Genomic DNA, 13,091 nt, shown 5'->3' with positions numbered 1-13,091 from the left:
TAATTATGGCTTGCTGCACCATACCTAAATTTAACATGTTTAATACGGAAGATCCTTGCCATTTGTTGGATATGTGTTCTAATGATCCCAAAGATCAAACACAAGACTCTGAACTGGGACTTTGGGATGTGAGAGGGGGTGAGGGTGGGGTAGCTAATCTCTCTGTCATGTAGTCAGGATGAGAGAGGAGTTTTGTGTTCAGATTAACTGCCTATTTCAGCATTTTTTGAGCTCCTGCCTGATGCCAGGCACTGTGGGACTATGTCCAGACGTGTAAATCGTGACACTATAAACTGCTTATTATCTGTCCCCTCCTGCTTCACTACTCTTATGTTCTGTTCCCCTCTGTCTTCTCTCTACACCAGCTCCCCAAACTGAAGTTATCAACCTGAAACTCAAAGGCAGAAGGCAGGCTGTGAAGCCATTCACTGGGTCAACTGAGCAGGGAAATTGTACGTTGCTTGTTTTAGTCCAGACTCTTTCCATTGTAATCCAACTCAAACTAGTGTAAGTTAGAGGCTCGTGTGACCAGGAAGTCTGCATGCCCTGGCGAGCAGTGTCGTCCAGACTGTCTCCCCCAGGTCTTGATTCTGTCGTGTCCTGGCCGCTTTTTCAGATGGGCGCCAGCGACCCCAACATCACCGTCTCAGGAGCCCAGTGGAAAGAGGCTTTGGAGACTCGTAACAGTTCTGAGCTGGACAGAACAGCTCGAGTGAGAGCTTAACATTATTTCTAACTGGTATTTGTTCTTGTCCCAAACCTCAAAGTTGCTTTTTAAAATAAATTCATTTAATATTTTCTAAAATTATTTCTGAACTTGATTTTACCATTAATCTTTGATAAGAGACATTAATTTCTTCATCGTTTTCTTTTATTTCCTTTACAGTGATGAAACAGACAGAAACATAGGTGTTTGCTACATTACTGTAAGAAAGTGAAAATATTCCTGGATTCCTGTCTTAGACAGTGAGTTTTATGATGTTTAATACCAATCGGTATTGCAAGCTGAAGACACTTACACATTTTGAAGGCAGATTGTTTCCTTGGGAGCCTACTGATGAAGGACCGGTTTCTCTCTTGGGAGAAATCGTAAGGTGTCACTTCAGGTTCTGAGAGTTTGAACACATTGGCACGGGTGGACCAGCTAGTAGATGAAGTCTCAGGGAGAAACATCAGACCCTTGGGGGAAAAAGACTCTGGCGTCATGTTTTTGACTTGCTATTTGGTCTTTGTATGGTAATTTGGTGTTTGGCAGCAAATAAGATATTTAAACCATATTTCCAAAATCCTGGAAATGACCTTCAGGATGTGACGTTTGTGGGATGGAAGGTTCAAGGATCTGTTGGCCATCACGTTGTCTAACACAGAGAAATGCACCTGTTCTTCCTGAGAGGTTAGAAAGCAAACGGGCTTTCCAGCCTGGAGTCGGGTGGTTTTAAGGCTCCTCATGATCCGATCACACTGTTGACCACTGCCCTTTGTGTGTGTGTAAAACACCACCCATGACGGCCATTTCAGGTGCACTTTATATCTCTCTGTCCCTCTCTTTTTTGTACTTCTCCCACATGCCGTTCCCTCTGCCTGGAGAACTTGCCCTCTTTCACTTTACCTGCATGAACTCCATCTTATTCCTGACATCTCAGCTCAGCAGTCACTTTCTCTTTGGAGAGGCCTTACTTGATGCTCATTTTATTCTTTCCCTGGGTAACTGTCTCTTTTCTTCATAGAACTTACCACATTTTGCAATTTTGTTCTCATTCATGTGTTGCTTAGTGTCTGACTCCAGTAAGCTCCTGGGACCAGGGACGCACCCTTCATGCTTCCCCCTAGAGCCCCAGTGTCCTGCTGGGTGCCTGAAGGAATGTTCTCAATAAAGAGATGGATGTCGGAGTAAGATGAGAATGGTGATAAGCAAGGAGGGTCCTCAGCACCCAGAGCAAATGCAGGTGGGTGCTCACCCGTCCCTTGTGGTCCCTTGTGAGCCCCAGCAGATGGTGCTGTAGGTCACGATGCTCCAGAGCGAGAGAGCAGGGATAAGATGGCAACCTTTTCTTTTTTTTGGAGGCTACTTTGTTTTAGTATTTTGTTAATTGAGGTATAATTGACATGTAACATAATGGTTTGATATTTGTATATATTGTGAAATGATCACCACAATAAGTCTAGTTAACATCTGTTACCACACATAGTTTCAAAAAATTTTTTTTCGTGTGATGAGGACGTTTAAGATCTACTCTCTTAGCAACTTTCAAATAGACAATGCAGCATTGTTAACTGTGGTCGCCATGCTGTGCATTACACCCCCAGGACTGACTGACCTATTGTATAACTGGAAGTTTGTGTCTTTTGCCCCCTTCACCACTTCCTCTTTCATACACAGAGTGAACCCACCGGAGAGACTCTCCGTGCCCTCTGCTTGCTGGCTGCTTAGCTTCACCTGATCCTTTGCCCCCGAACTCGCCTCCCGCACACCGTTAAATGGCCAGGTCCTCCCTATATTTCAAAGGCCGTCTCACGTGTCACCTCCTCTTTGAAATCTTTCCTAATCCCCTCTGTTGGAAGTCTCTGCTTGTTTTAGATGTGCTTCCCTATAACACCTTTATACCTTATCTTGTAGATATTTCGAAGTTTAGCTTAAATCTATTATCAGATTATACGTTCTATCAGAGTTGTGTCCATTCTGATTCATTCATCCTCCATAGCACCTGGCAGAATCTGGTATAAAATAAATCAGAAATAATCATTGACAAAACAAATAAGAGCTTGGAATCCCACTGTGCCTTTTAATTCCAATCCAGGTTGCCATGTTCTTTTCTTTTCTTCATTGAAATATAATTCACATACCGTGAAATTCACACTTTTAAAAACTGTACAATTCAGTGGTTTTAGTGTATTCACAGGGTTGTGGAAGCATCACCACTAATTCCAGAACATTTTCATCATTCCGAAAAGAAGCCCCCTACCCATTAGCAGTCACTCCTCATTCTCCCCCACCCCTGGTCATCACTAATCTATCTTCTGTCTTTATGGAATTGTCTATTCGGGACATTTCATGTAAATAATCACGCAATATGTGATCTTTTGTGTCTAGCTTCTTTCACCTCGCGTGACCTTTTCACCCATGTGTAACGTGTATCAGTACTTCATTTCTTTTTATGACTAAATTTTATTCCACTGTATGGCTATGCCACATTTTACTTGTCCATTCATTCAGTTGATGGACATTTAAGTTGTTTCCACTTTTTAGCTGTTATGAATAATGCTTCCATGAATCTTCATGTACAAGTTATTGTCTGGACATATGCTTTCATTTCTCTTGGGTACAGAGCTAGGAGTGAAATTACTGGGTCATGTGGTAACTCTGTGTGTGTGTTTTTTTATTGCGTTCATAATAGTTTACAACATTGTGAAATTTCAGTTGTACATTATTTCCTGTCTGTCACCACATAAGTGCTCCCCTTCATGCCCTGTGCCCTCCCCCTAGCCTCTTTCCTCTGGTAACCACTGAACTGTTGTCTTTGTCTATTTTTTTTTTTTTTTTATCTTCCACATATGAGTGAAGTCATACAGTGTTTGTCTTTCTGTGTCTGGCTTATTTCGCTTAACATAATACCCTCAAGGTCCATCCATCTTGTTGCAAATGGGATGATTATGTCTTTGTTATGGCTGAGTAGTATTCCATTATACATGTGTACACCATGTCATTTTTATCCAATTATCAGTCTATTAGCACTTACGGGTTGGTTCCACATCTTGGCTATTGTGAATAATGCTGCAGTGAACATAGGGGTGCATAAGTCACTTTGAATTGTTGATTTCATGTTCTTTGGATAGATAGCCAGTAGTGGGATAGCTGGGTCATACAGTATTTCTAATTTTAGTTTTTTGAGAAATCTCCAAACTGTTTTCCATAGTGGCTGCACCAGTTTAAATTCCCACCAGCAGTATATGAGAGTTCCCTCTTCTCCACAACCTCTCCAATATTAAATTTTTTGATTTAGTGATTATAGCTATTTTAACAGGCGTAAGGTAGTCTCTTAGGGTAATTTTTGCATTTGTCTGATGATTAGTGATGTTGAGCATCTTTTCATGTGCCTATTGGCCATTTGTGTATCTTCTTTGGAGGAATGTCTGTTCATTGTCTCTGCCAACTTTTTGATCAGCTTGTTTGTTTTTTTGTTGTTCAGTTGTGTGAGTTCTCTATATATTATGGAGATTAACCCCTTATCAGATAAATGGTTTGCAATTATTTTATCCTAGTTGGTGGGTTGTCTTTTTGTTTTGATTCTGGTCTCCTTTGCCTTGCAGAAGCTCCTTAGTCTGATGAAGTCCCATTTGTTTATTTTTTCTTTTATTTCCCTTGTCCGAGAAGACATGGTATTCAAGAAGATCCTTTGAAGATCGATGTCAAAGAGTGTAATACCTATGTTTTCTTCCAGAAGTTTTATGGTTTCAGGTCTTACCTTCAAATGTTTGATCCATTTTGAGTTAATTTTTGTGTATGGAGTAAGATAATGGTCTACTTTCATTCTTTTGCACGTGGCTGTCCAGTTTTCTCAACACCATTTATCAAAGAGACTATCTCTTCTCCATTGTATGTTCTTAGCCCCTTTCTTGAAGATTAGCTGACTGTAGATGTGTAGTTTTATTTGTGGGAACTGTGAAATGGTTTTCCAAAGCAGCCGAATCATTTTGCATTTCCACTAGCAATCTGTGAGGGTTCCAATTTTTCCGCATCCTCACCAACACTTCTTCTTGTCTGTCTTTTTTGTTCCAGTCATCCTAGCGGGTGAGCAGTGGTATCTCACTGTGCTTTTGATTTGCGTTTCCCTAATGACTGTCTTGAGCATCTTTTCATGTGCTGATTGGCCATTTGTATATATTCTTTTTTTTTATTATTGAGTTAATGATAGGCTACAATCTTGTGAAATTTCAGTTGCACATTAATGTTTGTCATTCGTGTTGTAGGTGCACCACTTCACCCTTTGTGCCCACCCCCCACCCCACCTTTCCCCTGGTAGCCACTCATCTGTTCTCTTTGTTCACATTTTTAAATTCCTCATATGAGTGGAGTCATATAGAGATTATCCTTCTCTAACTGGCTTATTTCACTTAACATAATTCCCTCAAGGTCCATCCATGTTATTGCAAATGGAATGATTTTGTTCTGTTTTGCAGCTGAGTAGTATTCCCTTGTATATATACACCACATCTTCTTTATCCATTCATCTGTTGATGGGCACTTAGGTTGCTTCTATGTGTTGGCTATTGTAAATAATGCTGCAATGAACATTGGGGTGCATAGGACTTTTGGGATTGCTGACTTCAGGCTCTTTGGATAGATGCCCAGTAGTGGAATGGCTGGATCGTATGGTAGTTCTATTTTTAATTTTTTGAGGAAGCTCCATACTGTTTTGCATAGTGGCTGCACCAGTTTGCATTCCCACCAGCAGTGTATGAGGGTTCCATTCTCTCCACAACCTCTCCAACATTTGTTACTATTAGATTTAGGTATTTTTGTCCTTCTAATGGGTGTAAGGTGATATCTTAGTGTAGTTTTGATTTGCATTTCCCTGATGATCAGCGATGATGAGCATCTTTTCATGTGCCTATTGGCCATCCGTATATCTTCTTTGGAGAAATGTCTGTTCATGTCTCCAGCCCATTTTTCAATCGGGTTGTTTGATTTTTTGTTGTTGAGTTGTGAGAGTTCTTTATATATTATGGATATTAAGCCTTTGTCAGATATATGACTTGCAAATATTTTTTCCCAGTTAGTGGGTTGGTTTTTTGTTTCAATCCTGTTTTCATTTGCCTTGAAGAAGCTCTTTAGTCTGATGAAGTCCCATTTGTTTATTCTTTCTATTGTTTCCCTTCTCTGAGAAGACATGGTGTCCAAAAAGATCCTTTTAATACTGATGTCAAAGAGTGTACTGCCTACATTTTCTTCTAGAAGCCTTATGGTTTCAGGTCTCACCTTTAGGTCTTTGATCCATTTTGAGTTTATTTTGGTGAATGGTGAAAAAGAATGGTCAATTTTCATTCTTTTAGATATGGCTGTCCAGTTTTCCCAGCACCATTTGTTGAAAAGACTTTCTTTTCTCCATTGTATGCTCTCAGCTCCTTTGTCAAAGATAAGCTGTCCATAGATGTGTGGTTTTATTTCTGGGCTTTCAATTCTGTTCCATTGATCTGTGCACCTGTTTTTGTACCAGTACCATGCTGTTTTGATTACTGTAGCTTTGTAGTATGTTTTGAAGTCAGGGATTGTGATGCCTCCCATTTTGTTCTTTTTTCTCAGGATTGCTTTAGCAATTCGGGGTCTTTTGTTGCCCCGTATGAATTTTAGGATTCTTTGTTCTAATTCTGTAAAGAATGTCCTTGGGATTCTGCTTGGGATAGCGTTGAATCTGTAGATTGCTTTAGGTAGAAAGGACATTTTAACTATGTTTATTCTTCCAATCCATGTACATGGAATGTCTTTCCATCTCCTTATGTCGTCATCCAATTCTCTCAGACAGGCCTTGTAATTTTCATTATATAGGTCCTTCACTTCCTTAGTTAAATTTACCCCGAGGTATTTTATTCTTTTTATTGCGATTGTGAATGGTATATTGTTCTTGAGTTCTTTTTCTGTTAGTTCGTTATTAGAATATAGAAATGCTACTGATTTATGCAAATTGATTTTATACCCTGCAACTTTGCTGTAGTTGTTGATTACTTCTAAGAGTTTTCCAATGGATTCTTTGGGGTTTTCTATATATATAAATCATGTCGTCTGCAAACAGCAAGAGTTTCATTTCTTCCCTCCTTAGTTGGATTCCTTTTATTCCTTTTTCTTGCCTGATTGCTCTGGCCAGGACCTCCAGTACTATGTTAAATAAGAGTGGTGATAGAGGGCATCCTTGTGTCGTTCCTGTTTTCAGGGGGATGGTGCTCAGTTTTTGCCCATTGAGTATGATGTTGGCTGTGGGTTTGTCATATATGGCCTTTATTATGTTGAGGTAGTTCCCTTTTGTGCCCATTTTGTTCAGAGTTTTTATCATAAATGGCTGTTGGATCTTGTCAAATGCTTTCTCTGCATCTATTGAGATGATCATGTGGTTTTTATTCCTCAGTTTGTTGGTGTGGTGTATCACATTGATTGATTTGCGGATTTTGAACCATCCCTGTGTCCCTGGTATGAATCCAACTTGATCATGATATATGATCCTTTTGATGAATTGCTGAATTCTGGTTGCCAAAATTTTGTTTAGAATTTTTGCATCTATGTTTATCAGTGATATTGGCCTGTAGTTCTCTTTTTTTGTACTGTTCTTGTCAGACTTTGGTATCAGCATGATGTTGGCCTCATAGAATGTGTTAGGAATTGTTCCATCCTCCTTAATTTTTTGGAATAGCTTGAAAAGGATAGGTATTAAATCCTCTCTGAAAGTTTGGTAGAATTCCCCAGGGAAGCCATCTCGCCCTGGGGTTTTATTCTTTGGGATGTTTTTGATTGCTGTTTCAATCTCTTTCCTTGTGACTGGTCTGTTCAAATTGTCTGCTTCTTCTTGAGTGAGCTCTGGGAGATTGTAGGAGTCCAAGAATTTATCCATTTCCTATAGGTTGTCCATTCTGTTAGCATAGAGTTTTTCGTAGTATTCTGTTATAACCCATTGTATTTCTGCAGAGTCTGTTGTTATTTCTCCTCTTTCATTTCTGATTTTGTTTATTTGAGCTTTCTCTCTTTTTTTCTTTGTAAGTCTGGCTAGGGGTTTGTCAATTTTATTTATCTTCTCAAAGAACCAGCTCTTTGTTTCATTGATCCTTTCTACTGCCTTTTTCATTTCAATAGCATTTATTTCTGCTGTGATTTTTATTATTTCTCTCCTTCTGCTGACTTTGGGCTTTATTTGGTCTTCTTTCTCTAGTTCAGTTAGGTGTAGTTTAAGATTGCTGATTTGGGATTTTTCTTGTTTGTTAAGATGTGCCTGTATTGCAATGAATTTTCCTCTTAATACAGCTTTTGCTGTATCCCATATGAGTTGGTATGGCATGTTATCATTTTCATTTGTTTCCAGGTATTTTTTTGTTTCTTCTTTAATTTCTTCAATGATCCATTGCTTGTTCAGTAGTGTATTGTTTAGTCTCCACAACTTTGTGCCTTTCTCAGCTTTTTTCTTGTAATTAATTTCTAGCCTTATAGCCTTATGATCAGAGAAGATGCTTGTTATTATTTCAATTTTTTAAAATTTGTAGAGGCTTGCCTTGTTTCCCAACATATGGTCTATCCTTGAGAATGTTCCATGTGCACTTGAGAAGAATGTGTATTCTGCTTTTTTAGGATGAAGTGATCTATGTATGTCTATTAAGTGCAATTGTTTTAGTTTTTCGTTTAGCTCCACTATTTCCTTGGTGATTTTCTTTCTGGATGATTTGTCCATTGATGTGAGTGAGGTGTTGAGGTCCCCTACTATTATTGTGTTGTTTTTAACATCTTCCTTTAGGTCTGTTAATAGTTGCTTTATGAACCTTGGTGCTCCTATGTTGGGTGCATAGATATTTATAAGCGTTATTTCTTCTTGATGAAGTGTCCCTTTGATCATTATATATTGTCCCTCTGTGTCTCTCTTTACCTGTCTTATTTTGAAATCCACTTTGTCTGATATAAGAATTGCAACACCTGCTTTTTTTTCCTTGCTATTAGCTTGAAGTATTGTCTTCCACCCCTTCACTCTGAGCCTGTGTTTGTCCTTGGGGCTGAGGTGTGTTTCCTGGAGGCAACAAATTGTTGGATCTTGTTCTTTAATCCATTTTGCCACTCTGTGTCTTCTTATTGGAGAGTTCAATCCATTTACATTGAGAGTGATTATTTTTTTTATTGAGTTAATGATAGGTTACAATCTTGTAAAATTTCAGTTGTACATAAATGTTTGTCATTTGTGTTGTAGGTGCAGCACTTCACCCTTTGTGCCCACCCCCCACCCCACCTTTCCCTTGGTAGCCACTAATCTATTCTCTTAATCCACATTTTTAAATTCCTCATATGAGTGGAGTCATACAGAGATTATCCTTCTCTAACTGGCTTATTTCACGTAACATAATTCCCACATTGAGAGTGATTATTGATGCATGTGGACTTAAAGCTGTCAATCTATTGCTCATTATCTGGCTTTCCTGCCTTTCTCTTCCTGTGTGCTTTATCCTACCCATTTGATACTGCAATTTCTTATGCTGGGTTTCTTAGATTTTTCCTTATTTATGTTTTGTGGCTCTGTTCTGTTTTTTAGTTTAGTGGCTACCCTGAAGTTTGTATTTAGAATCTCATGTATAATATAGTCTATTCTCTGGTGATCTCTTACTTACTTGGCCTAGACTGATTTAGTCCCTTTCTTCTTCCCCTCCTAAATTATTATTTTCATTTCTTATTCCAACTCGTGTTATGAGTTTGTAGTTAGAGTGATAAGATCGTCTTTGCTTTGGTAGTTTCCTTACCTTTATCCTAATGCTATAGTTGAATATTTGCTCTCCTATTCTGGTTCTATTTATCTATCTCCCTACTCTGTGGATTGTGTCCCCTTTCTCCCTTTTTTCTTTTTTCAGGTATGAGAGCCTTCTTGAGGATTTCTTGTAGTGGAAGACTTTTGGTTACAAATTCCCTTAACTTTTGTTTGTCTGGAAAAGATTTAATTTCTCCCTCATATCTGAAGGATATTTTTGCTGGATAGAGTATTCTTGGCTGAAGATTTTTATCTTTTAAAGCTTTGAATATGTCACTCCATTCTCTCCTAGCTTGTAAGGTTTCTGCAGAGAAATCTGCTGAAAGTCTGATAGGAGCTCCTTTGTAGGTTATTTTCTTCTGTCTTGCTGCCCTAAGTATTCTTTCTTTGTCTTTCATTTTTGCCATTTGTACTACTATGTGCCTTGCAGTAGGTCTTTTTACATTGACAAATCTAGGAGATCTGAAAGCTTCCTCTACACACATTTCTCCCTCAATCCCTAGATTTGGGAAGTTCTCTTCTATAATTTCATTAAGCACACTTTCTGCTCCATTTTCCTTTTCCACGTTCTTGGGAATTCCTATGATCCTTAAATTCTTTCTCCTCATTGAATCTGCTCTCTCTCTAATACTTTCCTCATTCCTTTTAATCCTTAGTTCTCTTTCTTCCTCTGTCTGGTGCCATTCAGCCCGTCTATCTTTGATTATGCTAATTTTCTCTTCTATGGAGTCTCCCCAGGCATTCAGGGACTCCGTATTCTGTCTTATCTGGTCCATTGTGTTTTTCATTTCTAGTAATTCTGTTTGATTCTTCTTTATAATTTCAATCTCTTTTGTGAAGTAACTCCAGAACTTGTTGGTTGTTTCTCTATCTTTCTCTCTACCTCATTGAGTTTTTTTATTATAGCTGCCCTGAACTCATTTTCACTTAGTTTACCTATTTCCAAGTCTTTAGGACTTAATTCTGTGTTTTTATTGTTTTCCTTCTGGTCTGGGGCTTTTATAAATTGCTGGATGTTAGAGGAGCGGTTTTTTCGCACGATGGTAGATTTGGTTGCAGTTACAGCCTGTCGCCACTAGATGGGGGTTGAGAGCCGCACGTTCTGAGCGCTCTGCCTTCGGGCAAGATGGCGGCACCCAGTGCGCTTTTCCATGAGGGAGGGGGGTTTTTCCTCACACACCGATCTGGATTCGCAGCAGTTCTGTTCTCTGGTCTCCTGGGGCCCTGGGTTTATGGGGTCCCTGTGCACGGAAGCTTTTCCCGGCAGCGGGTTTCCACTGAACCAGCGGCGGGAGTCCTGGATGATCCCCTGGTCACGCGGCCCCTCCCCCACTCCTTCCCGCACCCACTCAGTGATCCCAGACTCTAGGGGATGGAGGGAAGTTCTCTCCTACCCCCTTCCAGCTCCTCCGAGGCTGGCAGCAGGGTCTCTGTCCTCCGTCTTTTGATATTGTAGGTCTCTGAGTCCTGGCATTAGGTTTATTAGCTGAAATTCAGGGTTTTCTTCGAGTCCTTTTTTGTTGTTTGGAGCAGAGAGAGTCCTCGGTTGGCTCACCCCGCCATTTTGCTCCGCCCCTTCTACCTGTATATATTCTTTAGAGAAATGTGTATTAAGATCCTTTGTTCACTTTTTTAACTGGGTTGTCTTTTTCTTGTTGAGTTGTCATAGTTCCTTAAATATTCTAGATTCTAGAGCCTTTTGTTCTGAACCACATGTAATTTTGTACTTTGTGTCCTAACTCAGAGGATATCTGTTTAATAGTGAATAATGTCAAGTTTTGCCTCTATTTTTATAATTTTAATTGTGTTGTAGGTTAGCAATATCAAGAATCTTAATTCCAAGTTTCTAAGTATGGACCTTATGAACATTTCCAAATTTAGGGGGAATATATGGAACTTTTGAAACAAATTAAGATGTCAGTATACTTAGAAACACTGTTTTATCAGTGTAAACGTTACGTCAGCAGAACACAATAACTGATGATGAACACAGCAATTTAACAGCTAACAGGAGTGATGTAAGCAGAAGTACAGGGCCGTTTAGGGAGACGGAGAACAGCAACATTAGGAAGAGGGGAGAGAGAAGGAGTGAGCAAAGGCGATGCTATTGTTTTCTGAGTTTTGATTAACTGGCATGTAAGAAATAGCACCTAGGGAGAGAAGAAGAAATAAAACTGCGCCGTCCTGCTGAGAAGGTAATGACGGTGGTGCCTGGTGGGCTGTTCACACTTGAATGTGTTAGAAATGCCGAAGATCTGTGCTGGTGCTTGATTATTCCGCGAACCAGCCACCAGGTGGTGCTGTCACATAGGAAACCTGGGTCGTCTCCCTGCGCGGCTGGCGACGGGAAGGGGCGCTTCCTGCAGTCTGACAACTGTGAGCCCGGGACGCTCCGTGTCAAAACTGATAACCTGGAGATGGCTGCCGTCCTAGCTTGTGTTTTGTTAGAAAACTAGCATTTATTAAGCTGCTGGATGTGACTGATGAGTGCTGGGCGATTTCCTCTAGTCCCTTGTTTGTAGGGGAAGTTAAAGCGGTCCGTCTGTCTGAGGAATTCCGTTCCAGGTGGCCGAGCTGCTCTGCCCTTAGGTTGAGGGGAGCGCACTGATGAGGCCTGGCCGGCGCTCACCTGGACACACAGCAGCTTTCTCTAGTTGGAGTTAAAGCGGCAGCAGAGTCCCGTCCCCTCCTCTGTGTGTTCTCTTTGGGGAATATTTTTCTGTGTTAAAGAAATGAAAATCCAAGCCCGGGACTTGTGTGCCTGTGTGATTCTGTACATTCCTGGAGTCCATTCACTGCCACCTGATTCCAGCTTTGTCCACCAGTAATCTGTTCTCCACCTGACAGAATTATTCTGAAACCAAAACGTCCCTGTCACTGCCCTGATTCGGACTTCCCGCCATCCTTGGGATAAAGAATAGAATCCTTAACAGAACCCACAGCCCATCAGTGTGCGCGTCCCTGACTCCTTGGGACGACACCTGGCATGTCATCAACAGTCCATACTTGGGGGGGGGAGGGGGAATACGTGGTAAAAGCCACACAAACAAATCCAGCCGTCCAGCAGGTGAAGCAGGTGAGAAGGTAAAGAACTGCACCAGAGTTTAGAGATGAGGAATTCACAGCACCTGCTGTGTGAAGAGACTGCTTTGCCACGTTGTGGGGAGGTTTGCATGCATTTTGATTTGCAGATTATCGCCATTTTCAAGACTTTAGTGTTCCCATTTCTGGGAAGGCCTGGAAGTGGCCTCGTCTTCTGCAACAGCTCTGGGTTCAGAGGAAGCCATCTTTCCAGCGGCTCAGTGGTTTCTTGGTGGAGTTGAGGGGTTAGGGCAGGGCAGTAACCTTTTCTTTACACAAAAGGATCAAATCACACAGATTGGATGAAGCTGAAGCCATCATCACTGGAGCTCCCAGGGCCGGAGCATGGTGGTGTGGCCCAAAGGAATTGCTCTCAGGGAGCAGCAAGCTTGGGGAAAATTAGCAATGGCTTGATAATTTGCATGTATAGTAAAAACAGGATTAACTAGATTAGAAGAAATCAGATTTTTCTTTTTATTGTATACTCAGCTTTTAAAGGAAAGGGGGTGATGACAAAGAAATGACCAA

General features: G+C 40.5%; 1 protein-coding gene across 3 annotated transcripts in view; it reads left to right on the top strand.

Annotated features, from left to right (window-relative positions):
* The window catches only part of GNAL (G protein subunit alpha L), a 147,118-nt gene that overhangs the window by 18,070 nt on the left and 115,957 nt on the right, over nucleotides 1–13,091 (top strand). The window lies entirely within an intron of this gene.

This window comes from Equus przewalskii, chromosome 7, assembly GCF_037783145.1.
Source record: "Equus przewalskii isolate Varuska chromosome 7, EquPr2, whole genome shotgun sequence".
In the NCBI taxonomy this organism is placed as follows: Eukaryota; Metazoa; Chordata; class Mammalia; order Perissodactyla; family Equidae; genus Equus; species Equus przewalskii.
This window is presented reverse-complemented; position numbering and strand designations above follow the sequence as displayed.